Source organism: Babylonia areolata, chromosome 19, assembly GCF_041734735.1.
Source record: "Babylonia areolata isolate BAREFJ2019XMU chromosome 19, ASM4173473v1, whole genome shotgun sequence".
In the NCBI taxonomy this organism is placed as follows: domain Eukaryota; kingdom Metazoa; phylum Mollusca; class Gastropoda; order Neogastropoda; family Buccinidae; genus Babylonia; species Babylonia areolata.
Genome location: NC_134894.1, coordinates 52,955,639 through 52,974,285, shown reverse-complemented (window position 1 = coordinate 52,974,285; position 18,647 = coordinate 52,955,639). Strand labels below are relative to the sequence as shown.

At 42.3% G+C, this 18,647-nt stretch overlaps 1 non-coding gene across 1 annotated transcript; it reads left to right on the top strand.

Annotated features, from left to right (window-relative positions):
• The first annotated feature begins 18,236 nt into the window (after positions 1-18,236).
• On the top strand, positions 18,237-18,309 carry Trnae-uuc (transfer RNA glutamic acid (anticodon UUC)). Its single transcript has one exon. It is a non-coding gene; the product is annotated as a tRNA-Glu (tRNA).
• The last annotated feature ends 338 nt before the right edge of the window (positions 18,310-18,647 follow it).

Below are 18,647 nucleotides of genomic sequence, written 5' to 3'. Positions count from 1 at the left end.
CCTTTCTCCCCTCCCTCTCCTTCACCCCCTCTGCCCCTTTCTCCCCTCCCTAACTCTCCCCCTTTCTCCCCTCCCTAACTCTCTCTCTCCCTTTCTCCCCTCCCTCTCCTTCACCCCCTCTGCCCCTTTCTCCCCTCCCTAACTCTCCCCCTTTCTCCCCTCCCTAACTCTCTCCCCCTTTCTCCCCTCCCTAACTCTGGCCCTTTCTCCCCTCCCTAACTCTCTCCCCCTTTCTCCCCTCCCTAACTCTCTCCCCCTTTCTCCCCTCCCTAACTCTCCCCCTTTCTCCCCTCCCTAACTCTCTCTCCCTTTTCTCCCCTCCCTCTCCCTCTCTCTCCTCCCTAATTCACTCTCTCTCTCTCTCCCTTTCTCCCCTCCCCCCCTCTCTCTCTCTCCCTTTCTCCCCTCCCTCTCTCTGTCTCTCCCCCTTTCTCCCCTCCCTCTCTCTATCCCTTTCTCTCTCCCTTTCTCCCTCTCTCCACGTGTTTTGTTGTGCAGAGTCCCTTTCGACAAAGAATATTTCCGACTCTCCCTCTCTCTCTCCCTTTCTCTCCTCCCAAACTCTCTCTCACCCCCTCTCCCCTCCCTCTTTCTCACCCCCTCTCTCCACCCCAACTCTCTCTCTCCCTTTCTCCCCTCCCTCTCTCACACCCCCTCTCCCCTCCCCAACTCTCTCACACCCCCTCTCTCCTCCCCAACTCTCTCTCTCCCTTTCTCCCCTCCCTCTCTCACCCCCCTCTCTCTCTCACCCCCTCTCCCCTCCCTAACTCTCTCACACACCCTCTCCCCTCCCCAACTCTCTCTCACCCCCTCTCCCCTCCCCAACTCTCTCTCACCCCCTCTCCCCTCCCCAACTCTCTCTCACCCCCTCTCCCCTCCCCAACTCTCTCTCACCCCCTCTCCCCTCCCCAACTCTCTCTCACCCCCTCTCCCCTCCCCAAATCTCTCACCCCCTCTCTCTCTCTCACCCCCTCTCCCCTCCTCAACTCTCTCTCACCCCCTCTCTCCTCCCTAACTCTCTCTCACCCCCTCTCTCTCTCTCTCACCCCCTCTCCCCTCCCCAACTCTCTCTCACCCCCTCTCCCCTCCCTAACTCTCTCTCACCCCCTCTCTCTCTCTCACCCCCTCTCCCCTCCTCAACTCTCTCTCACCCCCTCTCTCCTCCCTAACTCTCTCTCACCCCCTCTCTCCTCCCTAACTCTCTCTCACCCAAACTCTCTCTCACCCCCTCTCCCCTCCCTAACTCTCTATCTCTCCATTACTCCCCTCCCTCTCCCTCACCCCCTCTCCCCTCCCTAACTCTCTATCTCTCCATTACTCCCCTTCCTCTCCCTCACCCCCTCTGCCCCTTTCTCCCCTCCCTAACTCTCCCTCTCCCTCTCTCTCTCTCCCCTCCCTAATTCACTCTCTCTCTCCCTTTCTCCCCTCCCCCCCTCTCTCTCTCCCTTTCTCCTCTCCCTCTCTCTGTCTCTCCCCCTTTCTCCCCTCCCTCTCTCCCTCCCTTTCTCTCTCCCTTTCACCCTCTCTCCACGTGTTTTGTTGTGCAGAGTTCCTTTCGACAAAGAATATTTCCGACTTAGACGTATCCATACCCGGTTATAATTTTGTTCGACTTGATCCCATGCTTCCTAAACAAACTGGTTTTATCCTTTATATCAGTAGAATGTCACATATAAATGTATCATGTCTTTTGAAAACCATCACGTAGAATCTAGAATCTGTGTGGATTGAAATTAATCTGAGAAATTCGAAACCGTTAATAATTGGATTTTTGTAAAGAAACCCCTCCGAACATGTAAACTGGTTCGATAAATTTAATGCAATGATGGAAGATGTTACTCTTAACACAGATGAAATAATCCTGTTTGGTTTTCAACATAGATCTTTTAAAACCCAACAACCGTTGGACTGAAATATGTGACAGTTTTGGCCATACTCAGCTTATTGAAACACCAACCCGAATTACCCCCTCCTCTAAAACTCTAATTGACCACAGTTATGTTAGCACAAAACAAAACATCGTTGAAGTATGCTCTCCTCTTAACGGCTGTAGTGATCATTTACCTGCCTGTCTTACCTGGTTCAGAAAAGGCACGAAAATCCCTAAGCCCGAACATAAGGTTGTTATTTATAGATCCTTTGCTAACTTTGATAACGACTCATTTCTTTTTGACTTGGCGCAGTCACCTCTGTCATACGTGTACCAGATCAATGACCCTGATGAAGCATTTCAATTCTGGCATAAAACATTCATTGCTATTGACAACAGACACGCTCCATTAAAAACTAAAAGAGTAAAGCACAATCCGAAGCCCCCATGGGTAACAGAAGAAATTCAGGAAGCTATACATATAAAAGACAATTTCCTGAAAGCAAAACAATTTAGGGAATTTAATTAGAGACAAAGAAATATAGTTACAGCAATGTTACGATCTTCAAAAAAGAAATACTTCTGGGGTCTTGTTTCCAGTGGCTCAAACAGTAATTCAAAATCAGTTTGGAAAGCTATTATCATTCTTACAAGAAAAAGTGGACAAAACGACTGCTTCTGTAAAATGCATTTCAGCGGATAATGTAAACAATCATTTCTCTAATATTTCAAATTTAACTGTACAGAATGGTAAATCTCAGTTTCATGATCTTGCGTTACTAAAAGATTTTTGCAACTCTAAAAATATCACATCAGACGTTGTCATTCCTCATGTAACTGTATATGACGTTCGCATTTATCTTACACATCGCAAACAGACAAGAACGCGTGGTCTTGACAATCTAGACGGTAAAATACTTAAAATGTGTGCTTCTGTCGTTACAGACTTTTTAACTTATTTGTACAACTTTTGCATTGATAAAAGTTATTTTCCTAAAAGTTTGAAACAAGCCAAAATAATCCCACCCTATAAATCTGGAGATAAAACTAATATCCCTCTAATTACAGACCTATTTCAATTTTATCAGTTCTTTCAAAACCTTTGGAAAAGCATAAAAATTATGTATAAATATCTTGTGTTTCATTTTTCAAAGAATTATCTACTTCATCCCTATCAGTCAGGATTTAGAACAAAAAACACTCATACCGCATTAACAAATCTTATCGAAGAATAGCTTATGAATATAAATAATAAAAATTCACAGGGGTTCTGTTCGTCGACTTCGCGAAAGCTTTCGATGTTATTGATCACAATCTCCTCCTGAGAAAACTGGCTATATATAGACTCTGAACGTGCTCCTTCTCTAATTAAATCATTTCTTGCAAACCGTCAACTCAGGATTGCCTTAGGTAATGCGCAATATAAAGTCCAAACACAATCATTCGGTGTCCCTCAAGGATCTGTACTCGGCCCACTTCTCTTTCCCCTTTATATCAGCAATCGAAATTCCAAACACAATCATCCGGTATCCCTCAAGAATCTGTATTCAGCCCACTTCTCTTTTCCCTTGATATCAACGATCTTCCTCTGTTTATTACAAATGGATTATGTGAACCTTTTGTTGACGATACGTCCATTCATTCGAAGCATTCTAACCTAAACGAACTATTTACTACTCTGCAAAATAATGTTAATCAGCTAATTAACATCAGTAACATTGTCGTGTCACACTCAGACTTTGAGAAAAAGGTCTGGTCTTCTCATCCCAGGCTGTTTTGGACTTGTTTGCCCCCTTCAGTCCTTTCAAACCGGATTGCCTTTGTTGTCTTAGCATACTAGCAGCGAACGGTCGCACAGATTATAATTAGTGCCTTGCGCGCTTTTGGTCACTGAAGTTTTCCGATCCGATTTTTGGTCCCCGCAGGCAGGATCAGTGCGCATGCACACTCTGCAGACGATATCCGGGCCGCTGTCATAGTAGTTTTCAGATTAATGAGCCAAACGGGACTTTTAGGAATTGTTCTCTCTTCCATTAAAGAGAAAGAGAAAAGAAAGAAAAAGAAAGAGAGAAACAGAGAAAGAAAGACGACAAGAAGGCAAGAAAGAAAGAACGTAACAACAAAATACACCCCACCCCCAAGAAGAATGGTTTAAGTGAGTAAACAGACTAATCAATTTGGCCTAATAAACAAACAGATATTCTATTTAATGAATAGCTAATCAAATAAATGAATGAATAGATACATACATAAACAAATAATAAAAGGATAGATAAATAAATGGATAGATAAACTGACAGATATACAGATGAATAAATAAACAAATGGATAAACAAACAAACAAATGAATAACTTAATTGATTAATTAATTAATGAGAAGTTTCGTTTAATTATGATGATGCAACTATTCAGTGGGCAGTAAGCATACAAGATATTCATTTATCCAAAGATAATACAGCCCTAGAACACTTCGATAATTCCTGGACTAATCTTAATTTAAGCACACATGCGAAGGATCGATACAAAAATCATTACGTAAATAGATAGTCTGAATAAACGGTTACCTGAATAATACAGTCATCAAATAAACGAATTAGTACTAAACGAATAAACATGAATAAGATAAAGTAAATATTTACTTAATAATATCATCATTAAATGAACAAATTAATACTATGCTAATAATCCGGAATAAACAAATAAAAAAGAACAAACGGATTATTTAATCTGTATCATTCAATATTAGCAGAAATTATGTATGCGTGTATTCGTTGGGCAGTAGGCAACATAATATCAATTTCGTGATGTTCAATGTATGTATGATAGTCAGTCGTGTCCGACTATGTCTATTCTCTCGGCCAAGAGGGTTTTCGGACAGTCGGCGTTGAAATGGTTCCCAAATGCCAACAAGCCCTCAAGGCTGCAGTACTGAGAACCAGTGCAATCTTGCCTCCTGGTTTGAGTTCGATATCAACCAATATAAAAGCACAGTTCTTGGGTACATTGTGTTTTACACACACACACACACACACACACACACACACACACACACACTGGGCACTCACTATGACATGATGGTCGCACAGAGAGGTCAGGGGATGGACAGCCGGAGAGTGACACGCCCCCTGCAGTACTGGCACGTGCCATCAATATGCCACGCGCTTGGCTTGCTTCAGACAGGGGCGCCTGCCAGATACGTGACGCTGCTGACACTTGAAGAGAAAGAATTATTATGATTATGATTATTATTGTTGTTGTTGTTGTTGCTGCTGCTGCTGCTGCTGCTGCTGCTATTATTATTATTATCGATCATGATAACTATCGTCATCATTACCATCATCATCATCATAGAAGTAGTAGTTGTTTTTCCTTTTTCCCATTTTCACTTCCTTCTTCTTCTATTTCTTCTTATTGATTGTTGTTGTAGCTGTTGATGGTGGTTCACAAACATGACAGTTTTTGCAATGTTTTCTTTCAAGACAAGTAATCGCACAGCAGATCACATAAATTGATTTTTTTTATGTTTTTTGTTTGCTTTTAGTTTATTTTGATTCATTTTTGTCTGATCACTAACTTGGCTCTTCCTTTATTTGTTTGATGCACTTTCTGTCGTTGGGAAATGTGATTAAGCTGTACTTGGACATTACATTGTTATTAATTCTCTGTTGTTGTTAATGTTGATAGTGTGTAATGTCATTCAAAATGATGAAAAGTACTAAACATGCCACGATGAACAAAGCAAAAGTAAAAGAAAAGAAAGAAGAAGAAACGATGCTTTTCATCTCATTGTTACAGTTTATGTTTATTTACGGTGTTGTTGTTTTTTAACCCGTAAATGAATATAAAAAAAAGAAAACATGAGAAGTCAATAACCGACATTTTGGTGTTGATCTGAAATAATGAACGCTATTGGTGTGAACGTTTGTCTGTCGCACGGTTTTGAAACATATTTTTTGCTGATTACTTCTGACACAGAACAGCAGCTTTATACACTTTTAAGACTCTCTCTCTCTCTCACACACACACACACACACACACACACACATATATATATATATATATATATATATACATATACGACCACACACACACACACACACACACACACACACACACACACACACACACACACACACACACACACACACACACATTACCATCCGCTCACGCTGCAGAAACTCACACACACACAAAATTTTTTCAACAACGCATTGAAATTCTCAGCTTTCCGTCCGCTCCTAACATGAGCCAACGTCTCGACACAAACCCCAACCCCACTTCACTCCGGTCGTTACACTAACAAGAAAACAGACCAACAAATACAATTGAGCATTAACCAAAGCAAATCTCCTTACAGCACAAGCGCAGCGTAAAAAAAACGATAGTGGGGAAAGAAAGAAGGCGAGGGGTGCGGAAGGGAACCCAACCCGCTGAAGGCAATGTTCTCCTAAGTCGTGGCGGATCTCATTGAGCGCTCTCAGCAGGACCGCCACACGCCGTCTAAAGACCCCGCGCTCTTCTCTCCCCGACCCGCGGCTCCCGGTAATTACCGGCCCACAGTTGGCGCTGACACTTGGAAACGGGCCGAATATGATCGCGGCTAAACAATCACTTGCACTTGTCTCGCGTGGCGCTGACAGTCTGGAGCTGCCAATCGTCCAGAGCAGCTTCCGAACGACCCCCTCCCCCCTCCACCCCTACCCCTACCCCCCCTCGGCACCCCCCCCCCCCCACACACACACACACACACACAGACACACCCCACACACCCCTACCCCCACCCCCCTTTGCCTTTCCCTTTTTCCAGGGACTGGACAACCTCGGGTACAGCGTGATCACCATCCAATGAGAGATCAACTCGCGATTTACCTCGGCTTCCAGCCCTCTCGGGGCGAGGCAACTGACTGGGCATTGTGAGAGCAAGTCGGGCGGGCGTTCGCCTGCGGGGAATGTATTGGGTTTCTTTCAACAGGTTTAGAACTCTTACGCAGGAGTTAAATGAACTGTCAGTCAACACCTCCGTTCAGCGGCGCGGCAGGGGTGGGTCCTTAGCCACGTTGCCCTGGGGTGGTGAGGGCGGGGCAGCACTTGGCCAGTTACTGGCTACGGACCTCGTGGTCCTGAATGGCTAATGAACCTGTCTGCCCGTGCCACCTCTTGATTGGCTGAAGCCCTCTCACAGACAGAGCACACAGTTTGGTTTGGGCCAAACCACAGCGAAAGAAACTGGACTTCTGTTTGCTTAAGATTTTGGTTAAACACTTCGGGTGTTTAGACAGTTCTGATTTTGCACGGAACAAAATACGCTTTGTACACATAATATAAAACATCAAAAGAATAAGTGGGAGTGTGAATATTTGTGTAAAAGGAAACCCGTATGTGTACAGTTAAAGATATGGAAATCTCAAAATCGTTCTTTCATCAATAGGATAATGTTATCATTGAGATGATGAACTGAAATCAGTTGGATGTTTCAATTATTCGTCACACAAACGCTGTATAGCAGGGAATTATTTTTTTACGTGAAACTTTGAATTTAACATAAATGTTGTAGGCGACCTGAGTCCGCCTGAAGTAAACATCTAACTTACTCAAAGCCAACACACACTTACAATCATGAATGAGGCACTCATAAACATTTAGGAGGAAACATTCGGCGATAACATAACCATGATAACAAAACAGTCTTTTTTTAACTTATAAAGATGGCAAGCTAGATCTGTCAGTCTTCTTTTCTTTTCTCTCTCTTTTTTCGTTTACTTTTAAAAGTCGGATACAATCTTTTTGTTTCCGAACGATTTTATTGAAACAAAATAAAATAAAACATCTCAAAGACTGTGAACCAGGGCTGAACTGTGGAACTGTGTCATGATGGATTCCCCGCACAGCGAGGACCGCTACTCCCTATACCTCCAGCTGGACAATGACCAAGAGAATGTGGACGTCAACGCTTTCCGTGATCTTCATCACTATCAACACCCGGAACATCGCCATTACCAACACCAACACCCCATACAGCAGCAGGGAATCCAGCAGAAACGGTATGACGATTCTCTGCCTCCCTGCCACGACCTGGAAGACATCCAACCCAGGAGGTACGAAGATTCCTTTCCTTCAGCTCAGAACGAAGACGAAGCCGAGTTCCCGTCATGTGCTTACATGTACACATCCTACCCGGATGGCCCTCGCCGCTGCTTTAATGACCCACTCTGCGACAGAATTCCACCGTCTGCAGATCCAGATTTCACACCGTCTGATCAGCCGTGTTCGATGAACCAACCACAATCGATGACATTGCCTGAACAATCAATGGCCAGGCAGTCGACAATGCCAGCTTTGACAGGCAGGATGCTGGAGCATTCCCCTCCACACAGACTTTCAGCCGTCCACCAGGGAAATGTGAGAAGTCTGGACGAGTCATCATCAGTAAGATTCTCCGATCACCCTCCCTGTATGAGAATGGACGATGGACCAATGCCTCTGACATTGTCAGCGGAGACACAGCCAGTCATCTCACAGTCTCTGGTCGACAGCGTGTCCGAGGATTCCTCGTGCATGAGGATGTGTGAGCAGTCGTCGTCATCATCAGCTGCTCCCTTGAGGTCGTTCAGCCACGGGGACTGTGTTCACGAGAACCTTGTGCACGTGCACAGCGAACACGGCTTTGGCGGTGTGCAGATCCATCATGGAGGAGGAGGAGGAGGGGAGGGGTCAGCAGCGCCACAGGGTGCTGTTCAGCATCACAGGTCCGCCCACTGTCCACTGGGTGACCAGGATTGTGGCCAGGTCAGCTGAACATGCCTTGGGCATTGCTGTTATTGTTGATCAGCTTGTTTCAGGTTGTGGTGAATTGCTTGCTCACGTTTTAGTTTTATCTTTATTTAGTCGGTTAGTCAGTCAGTCAGTTACTTACTTACTTACTTACTTACTTGTTTGGTTGACTGCTTGGTTGGTTAGTTGGTTGTTTATTTGTTTATTTTATTTATTCTTTCATTTATTAATTTATCTATTTATTCATTTTTATTCTTAAAAGGTTATTTGTTTATTCATTCATTCGTGTTATCGTTCGTTCGTTTATTTATTTCATTTTTAACATAATCATTTATTTGTTTCTTTAAAACATTTCTTTTGTTTATTCAATCATTCATGTCCCTTTTCATTCCTTTTTGACTCACTTGTGTAAACAAAGTGAGTCTATGTTTTAACCCGGTGTTCGGTTGTCTGTGTGTGTGTGTGTGTGTGTGTGTGTGTGTGTGTGTGTCTGTGTCTGTGTCTGTGTGTCTGTGTGTCCGTGGTAAACTTTAACATTGACATTTTCTCTGCAACTACTTTGTCAGTTGACACCAAATTTGGCATAAAAATAGGAAAAATTCAGTTCTTTCCAGTCATCTTGTTTAAAACAATATTGCGCTTCTGGGATGGGCACAAAAAAAATAAAGAATGAAGCCTAATTATATGCAAACTGCATTTACTGTTATATTTATATTTTTTGTATTCTCTAAACTTGGCACTTTGATCTGATATTCTGACCCAACAGCTAGAGCAGTCATTATTATCATTTTTGGCTCAAACAGGAACTTCTTTTGCTAAGCATGGAAGTTTTATTTATTTTGCAAACGTTTTGGTTCAGATAGAAAAAAAGGGAAATTACTATGTAATGCTAGTGGAGTTAATTTGCTTTAAACTGATCTTTCTCATCTTAAACATTACATTTTGAAACAAGAGAGGCAAAGCCTTCAAGACTCACTTGTGATGCACTTTTTTTTTAAAATGCAAGCTTTTATGTATTGAGTATAATTTCAAAATGTAATGTTTAAGATGAGAAAGATCAGTTTAAAGCAAACTAAGTTCCCCAGCAGAGTAATTTCCCTTGTTTTACTGCCGACACCAAAACGTTTGCAATAAATAAAACTTCCACGCTTAGCAAAAGAAGTTCCTGTTTGAACAAAAAATGACAATAATGACAGATCTTTTGTTGGGTCGAATATCAGATCACAGTGCCAAGTTTAGAGAAGAAAAAATATAAATATAACAGTAAATGCATTATACTCAATACATAAAAAGCTTGGATTTTTTAAAAAGTGTATCACAAGTGAGTCTTGAAGGCCTTGCCTCTCTTGTTATTCTTTTATATATGTATCTGTTCGATCATTTCTCTCTTTTTCTCTTTCTTCTCCTCTTTTTCTTTCTTTCTCAATATTGACACAACAAAATATCTCACAGCACGGTCACCTTTCTTTCCCATTGAAACCAAGCAAGATCATGAACATGAGACAGCGATTTTTTTTTTTTTTTTTTACGAATGTTTCTCCCAACCTCCCTCTCTGTCAAATCAAATCCACAATATGAACACTTAGTATTATATAGTTATTTCATTTGCATTCGAACTTAAAGCATTCATTCATTCATTCATATATTTATCTACTTGCTTGTTTTCATATTCATTTGTTAATTTATTTATTTACTTGTTCATCTGTCGATCTATCTACTCTTATATATATATATATATCACAAAAATATAGAACACATAGGAGATGAAAATCGTTATAAATTATTTATTTATTTATTCATTTATTAGTTTGCATAATATGTTTATACTTAAAGAGAGAACTACACATTTTTACACCAGTGAAACATAGCCTCTCGTCGAGATTACGGCACACCCCTTGTGTAACATACCTGCATGCCACAGGCTCCGATGAATCAGAAAAACGTTAAATGATTTAAGTTAATTAATGGTATATTTGATTATCATAATCTTATTAACATTTTATTCTATGCAGCCTCTCTCTCTCGCTCTCGCTCTCATTATCGTCTCTTTTTTTTTCTTTTTTTCTTTTTTTTTTTTTTTTTGCTTGCTTGTTTAACCCTGAGGGCAGGATTGAAAAAGCTTGTCCTTGCTTATTTCACTTCCCTCATTAAATAAAATTCAATCATTCTCCCCTCTCTCTCTCTCTCTCTCTCTCTCTCTCTCTCTCTGCGAAATATTTACGTCTAACAACTGTAACATTGTAAAGGTAGTAACCTGGCTTTTTTCGGTTACAGCGAACTGTTTAAAAAGCAAAACGATTTGATACTTCACGAAGTACGTTAGGAACTAACTGAATGAAAAGTTGTTATTCTTTAAGTAGGAGCATGATTATATATCAACGTGTGAAGCATCTTTTTTTCTTTTTCTTTATTTTCAATAACACGGGCAGAAACTAATCATATTTGGTATTCAGAAAGCATTCTGTATGTTAGACTTGTCAGTGTATTTCATATAGTCATAAAAATAACACTTATTTGCTTATTTCAGCTAAATCATTCGTAATGTTATCTGGTTCTCCTGCTTTGTTCGGATTCATTTCTTTTTAAATAGATAATCAGTCTCACGATTTTATAAATCTATCACGACTGTAACGTGTGACTCCGAGAGCGTTAAAAATGGGGCACGATTTAAACAGACAAACAAATAATGGTGGGGGTTTTTTTCAATCACTTGTAGTTTAGAATTTACAGTAAGAACTTAGAAATACACGCGTTCTTTTAATGAATGATTTATCTACACATTTCATAGGCTGTTGCTGCTGTTCTTTGCTCTGCCAAACTGACATGGTGAATCTTATTATCTAGATTTATGGCTTTCACTTCTTTATGACCAGAATCGTGTCGGGATATATTGTTCCCAAAAGGTTTACATCAGGGGATTATAAAAAAAAGAAAATAAAAAAATAAATAAAAGATTTTTTTTTAATATAAAAAAACGAATTTGTGAGTCACTCAAGGAAACAGGATGTTGAAATCAAAATCGAGAGTCAGTCAAGAATGTTTTCTTTAAATGAAAAAAAAATCTGACAGATTTTAGAATAATCTTGAGCTTGTATCAATCTATCTTGAGCTTGTATCTATCTATCTATCTAACTCTTATATATATATATATATATATATATGCTCTTAGCGCACGTAAAAGAACCCACGGCAACAAAAGGGTTATTCCTGGCAAAATTCTGTAGAAAAATCCACTTCGATAGGAAAAAACAAATAATACTGCACGCAGGAAAAAATACCAAAAAAATGGGTGGCGCTGTAGTATAGCGACGCGCTCTCCCTGGGGAGAGCAGCCCGAATTTCACACAGAGAAATCTGTTGTGATAAAAAGAAATACAAATACAAATACATAATATATATATATATATATATATGATGGAGTCTCCGGTCGGACCGACGGATGAGTAAGCAGTCAGGCTTATCTGTCGGTGTGTGTCCTCATATAGGAGAAGAGGCCGATTCTAGATGCGCAGCACTTCCCACAGGTGTTGCAAGGGAAAACGTCTCCAGAAGTTGAGCCCTGCTTCCTTCGCTCCCGCTTCTCCTTAATGGCCAGCATTCTCTTGTTTTCAAACGTCTTTATGCCACTAGAGCACAGCATCCTCCAGCGAGAGCGTTCAATGGCATCAGTTTCCCAGGAAGCGATGTCTATGTCACAGGCTTTGGGGTTTGTCTTCAAGGTGTCCTTGAACCGCTTGCAGGGTCTTCCAATTTCGCGGTGGCCTTCCTTCAGTTGGCCATACAGTAGCATCTACGGGATCCTGCTGTCTGTCATGCGGACAACGTGTCCTGTCCAGCGTAGCTGGCACTGGATCAGCAGGCTTTCGATGCTGGGCAGGCCGCTCCTCTCTAGGACCTGGAGGTTGGAGACCCTGTCTTGCCACTTTATGCAGAGGATCTTTCGTAAGCATCTCTGGTGAAACTGCTCAAGTTGTTGAATGAGACGGCGATACGTCGTCCATGTTTCACAGCAGTACAACAAAGTGGTCAGCACCAACAGCTCTGTAGGTTTTCATCTTGGTGCTGAGCCTGATGCCTTTGTTGTTCCACAGCCTGTTGTTGAGTCTGCCAAAGGCGGAGCTGGCCTTGGCGATGCGCAGCGTCACTTCTGCATCAAGGGCTCCGTTGCTGCATAGGGTGCTGCCCAGGTAGCAAAACTTGTCGACTGACTTGATCTCTGTGTCATCGATCTTGATTGCAGGTGGGGCTCGGGGGGATGGGGGGAGGCACTGGCGTTCTGTGAGCTAGCTGGTTGGTACATGGACTCGGTCTTGCTGAGGCTGATGGTGAGTCCAAAGCGTCTGCAGGAGGTTGAGAACCTGTCCATAATGAACTGCATGTCCTCATGGGCGTGTGCAGCAAGCGCGCAGTCATCAGCGAAGAGGAACTCTCTCAACAGTACCTCAAACACCCTGGACCTAGCGTGGAGTTGCCGCAAGTTGAAAACTTTGCCATCTGTGCGAAACTGAGTGTAGATGCCCTGGTCACAGTCTTGGAAGGCGTCAATCAGCATGGCAGAGAAGAGAATGGAGAACAGTGTGGGTGCCAGGACGCAGCCTTGCTTCACTCCTCCATTTACCACAGGGAACGGATCCGACATGTCAATATTTTCAGCTGGATTATGCTGTCTGGGCAGCCAAACTTTAGGAGGATCTTCCACAGACCACGGCGGTTCACCGTGTCGAAGGCCTTAGTCAGGTCTACAAAGACCATGTGGAGCTCCTTGTTCTGCTCACGGAACTTCTCTTGCATCTGGCGTACGGCAAACACCATGTCACATGTTCCCCTGCCTGAGCGGAAGCCGCACTGTGCTTCAGGGATGACTGTGTTGGAGACATGCTCAACCAGTCTGTTCAGTATGACGCGGGCGAAAGATCTTGCCGGCGATGCAGAGGAGAGAGATTCCACGGTGGTTATCGCAGGATGTTTTGTCTCCCTTCCGTTTGTAAATGTGGACAAATGAAGCATCCTTGAAATCCTGGGGGACCTCCCCTCTCTCCCAGATAGACTGGAACAGGGCGGTCAACTTGTCTGTCAGCACCTCGCCTCCATACTTGTAGATGTCGGCCTGGATTCCATCCGCTCCTGGTGCTTTTCCTAACGTTGTCAGCTTCAGGGCCTTCCAGGTCTCGGCCTTGGTTGGAGGGGCAGCTAGCGAGTCATTGACTTGTAGCTGTGGGAGGGCTGCAATTACCTCGTCAGACACGGACGAGTCCCTGTTGAGGAGGGTGTTGAAGTGCTCTGCCCAGCGGGCAAGGATGTCTTTCTTGTCTGTCAGGAGGGTGGTCTGGTTCAAGGCTCGGACAGGGGTTGATCCTGTGACTCTCGGCCCATACACAGCTCGGAGACCATCATGGAAGGTCTTCGTGTCGTGAGCATCAGCAGCGGACTGAAGCTCTTCGAACTTTCTCTCTCATCAGGTGTTCTCCATCTCACGCAGCCTCTTCTGCACGAGTTGCTTGGTCTGCAAGTACTGATTCTTCTTCCTCTGGCAGTCTTTATCGGAAATGTGATCACACACACACACACACACACACACACACACACACACACACACACACACACACACACACACACACACACACACACACACACACATGTATACACACACACACACACACATGTATACACACACACACACACACACACACACACACACACACACACACACATATATATATATATATATATATATATATATATATATATATATATATCTGTTTAGTCAGTTGGAAAAGCACAAACATATAGAACACATAGTTGATGAAAATCGTTATGAATTATTTATTTATTTATTAGTTTGCATAATACGTTTTCACTTAAACAGAGAACAACACATTTTCACACCAGTGAACATTGCCTCTCGTCGAGATTACGGCACTCCCCTTGAGGGTCGGGAAATCATCAGAAACTTCAAGTTGGGACGGTTCGCCTCTTTCTTTCAACTCTGAAATAAACGTTTGTCTTGTTAATAGTTTGATTCACTTCGGCTTGTCTGTTTGTCTGTTTGTTTGTTTGTTTGCCCATAGACTGGCTGGTCAGTTGATTCACTCACTCATTCATAGAATCGATTGATTGAGTGAACGATTGTTTGATGGTCTCATTCATTCATTCATTCATTCATCCATTCATCCATTCATTCATCCATGCATTCATACAATGGTCTGTCAGCAGTTCCCTTCGCATCACAGCCATGATCTACAGAGTGGTGGGTACCCCCACCCCCCTCAATCCCCCTCCTCCTGTGAGCAGCAGCACTACACGGTACCCGGCAGTGGGCATACCCAGCTGGACTACTATACGCATCAGGTATGCCCGTTACGTATCGGAATGTTTATTGATTTCTGATAAAGAAGTACTTCGTGATTGTTCTCATGAAGAGGTCTTTCTTTGTCTCTCTGTCTCCTTCTGTCTGTCTGCCTGTCTGTCTATCTATCTAGCTGTTTATTTCATTTCTTTTTTTTCTTTTTTCTTTTTCTTTTTTCTAACTTTATTTTCATTTTCATCTTGCACGTGATATATCGTTTCTTTCTCTTTGGTATGGTTTAGTATATTTATCATGTAAAAATGAAATACCGACTGCATAAAGAAACTGACGTTTCATTTTTTTTTTTTTTTCGTTTGTTTTTTGTTCTTGTTTTTTGGTGTGTGTTTTTTTCTTGTTTGTTTGTTTTTTAATACATTATTTTATTCTCCTTCTTTTTCCTTTTTTGTTATTTCATTGTATTTTATCTATTTTATTTTCTGTTTACTTCTGCCAAGTATATCATCTAGACTTTTATATCAGTCGTGACTGAAGAATGGAACTGTTGTGTGTAATGAACGAAATCGATTTCCCTTCCCTTTTTTCCCCTTCTTTTTATGTATTCTTATTGTTTTCTTTCGATCTTTCTTTTCCTTATTTTATATTTCTTTTCTTTAGTTTTTTTTTCTAGACACTTAACTTTTGTATCTTAATTTTTCTTTCTTTCTTTCTTTATCTATCTATCTGTTTGTCTGCCTATCCGTTTACATATCTGTTTTTCTATTTATCTCTTTGTCTATCTGACTGTCTGTTCAACAGCTTTTTTCGCACCATGATATGAGAAGTCTGTTCGTCGTCGCTTACGTGTATCTAAATTCGCATGCATATTCTGTCTCTGTCTGTCTCCGTCTTTTGTCTCTGTATGTGCGCATTCGATGTGCTTTATTCATGTTATTCACATCTTTGTATACATTCATTTCATTGTTTGTTTGCTTGCTTGTGTATTTATGCGTTTGTTTGGTTAGTTAGTCAGTGAGTCAGTTAGTTATTCAGTAAGTATTAGTAATTCATGTCTCTCTATATATTATTTATATATGCAAGTATGATATTCTTTTGCCGATATACATTGATAGTTTGTTGGTGATTTTGTTAGTCATTTATGCGCGAACATCTTCTTCCGTTGATTAAGTTATTCACTTTATTTTATCATTTATTTATTTATTTATATGTTTGTTTGTTTTTTGTCGTTAATCGGCAGGCTCATGAAGTTTAAAAGACAAAAGAAAATTCATTCACTTACTATTCTGTCCGTTATTCTATGCGATATTCTTTAGTTGGTCAGTTTGCTCGTTCGACATTTAACTAGCTAGTTGTAAGTAAGTATCACCCGATATATGATCGAAGTTGATGGGAAAATAAAGTCACTCACACATTTATTCCCGTTGTATTTGGTCGTGCTACGATCATTCATGAATATGTTATTCATTGATTCATTCATTGATTCGTTTGTTTGTTTTTTTTACGTATTCCTGTTTGTTTTCTTATTCAATTATTCTAAACTAAACGGCAAGCTAAACTGAGTTTACATATAAACAAGTGAGTCAAAAAAAGAAACAGTATCACTGTTTATTCACTAGATTATGATTTGAAATCACACACACACACACACACACACACACACACACACACACACAGAGAGACACATGCACGCACGCACACACACACACACGCGCGCGCGCGCGCGCACGCACACACACATGCACGTACACACACACACACGCACACACGCACGCACGCGCGCGCGCGCACACACACACACGCACACACACACACACACACACGCACACACACACACACACGCACACACACACACACACACACACACACACACACACACACACACACAGTTATCGGATATCTTACCTACACTCTTTCTTTCACCGACGTGTCTTTCTCATCATTAACTTATCTTATTGCCATTATGTGTGAGTTACGGACTAGCAGTTGTTGTAAAAATACAAGTTTTAGTTGTGACGATGATTACCATCAAGGCCTATATTTCAATCTTTATATAGTTCTGTACCAGCCTCATATGAAAAATAGACACAAATCTTTTTTTCTTTTTTTTAACACACATGCGCGCGATCGCGTGCGCGTGAGTGCGCGGACACATTTGCGCGCGCGTGCGCACACACAGGCACACGCGCACTCATGTTGTGAGAGGGTGTCAAAACGTAACCGTCTTAACACACACGCACACACACACACACACACACACACACACACACACACACACACACACACACACAGAGGCACGCGCGCACTCATGTGTGTGTGTGTGTGTGGCGGCAAGATAAAACACTCATGTGTGTGTGAGTGTATGCGTGTTTGTTTGTTTGTTTGTTTGTGTGTGTGTGTGTGTGTGTGTGTGTGTGTGTGTGTGTGTGTGTGTGTGTGTGTGTGTGTGTGTGTTACTGCCAGATAAAACATTTACGTTTGGACACCCTCTCACAACCCCGACGCACCTGGACACATGTCCCAACGCAAACTGTTGATGAAGTGTCCTCACGAAGCAATGCGTTGCAGAGCTCCATGGAAGGCGGCAGCTGTCAGTACGTATCCATGGCCTCATGCAGTCACCATCACCACCCCCAGCTGCAGTCACAGCCACCTGCCTCGCCACCTCCCATACAGCGCTTTGCTGCCAACGTCAGGGAGAGAAAGAGAATGATGAGCATCAACACTGCCTTTGACGAACTCAGGTCAGGCAAGACAAGAAGGGGGTTTATTTCATTTTATATGTATATATATATATCAATTGGAAACAAACAAAACAAACACAAATCACGCATCGGGACACATGAAAACCACGGCAAGAAAACGCATGTCAAATTTCAACCAGCAAACATGAAAATGGCACTGCACAAAATATACAAACGAGAGAAGAAGAAGAAAGTGTGATTTAATAAAGGGATAAACGTTGTACTCTGCAACTGAAGGCTTAGAGTGTGTGACGGTGTGTCCGGGGTTTACATTAACTGGTGTGTTTGTGTCCGTGCGTGTTGTGCTGTACCGTTCGAACAAGTGCATTTGCACACGACAAGAAGCATACAAGCGACGAATAAAACCCACAGTGTTAACACTTTAAAAAAAAAAAGTTCTGAGATAATTCTTTGCAGTCCATCATAGTTCGAAGATGACGCAGTTTTGTGTGCTTAGCGATGGGAGCGCAGATGGCTCCGCAGTCCAGGTGTGGAAGCACATCGGTATTGGTAACAACAACAACAAAACAAAATCGCACGGACAACGACGGGCGCAATAGCCGAGTGGTTAAAGCGTTGGACTTTCGATCTGATGGTCCCGGGTTCGAATCTCGGTGGCGCCTGGTGGGTAAAGGATGGATAATTTCCCGATCTCCCAAGTCAACATAATTATGTGCAGACCTGCTTGTGCCTGAACAGGAAACGAATGATGAGTGCCCGATGGCAGCCGTCAGTCGGCACTACCCATGTAGGCAGCCTGTTGTGTAAATGACCGTGTTTATAAAGCGCTTAGAGCTTGGTCTCCTACCGAGGATAGGCGCTATATCAATATCCATATCAATCAATCAAACTGTTCTTTCCTTGTGTCCTGACGTCCAGGTGCCACGTACCCACGTTCCCTTACGAGAAACGACTGTCCAAGATCGACACGCTCCGTCTGGCCATCGCCTATATCGCCCTT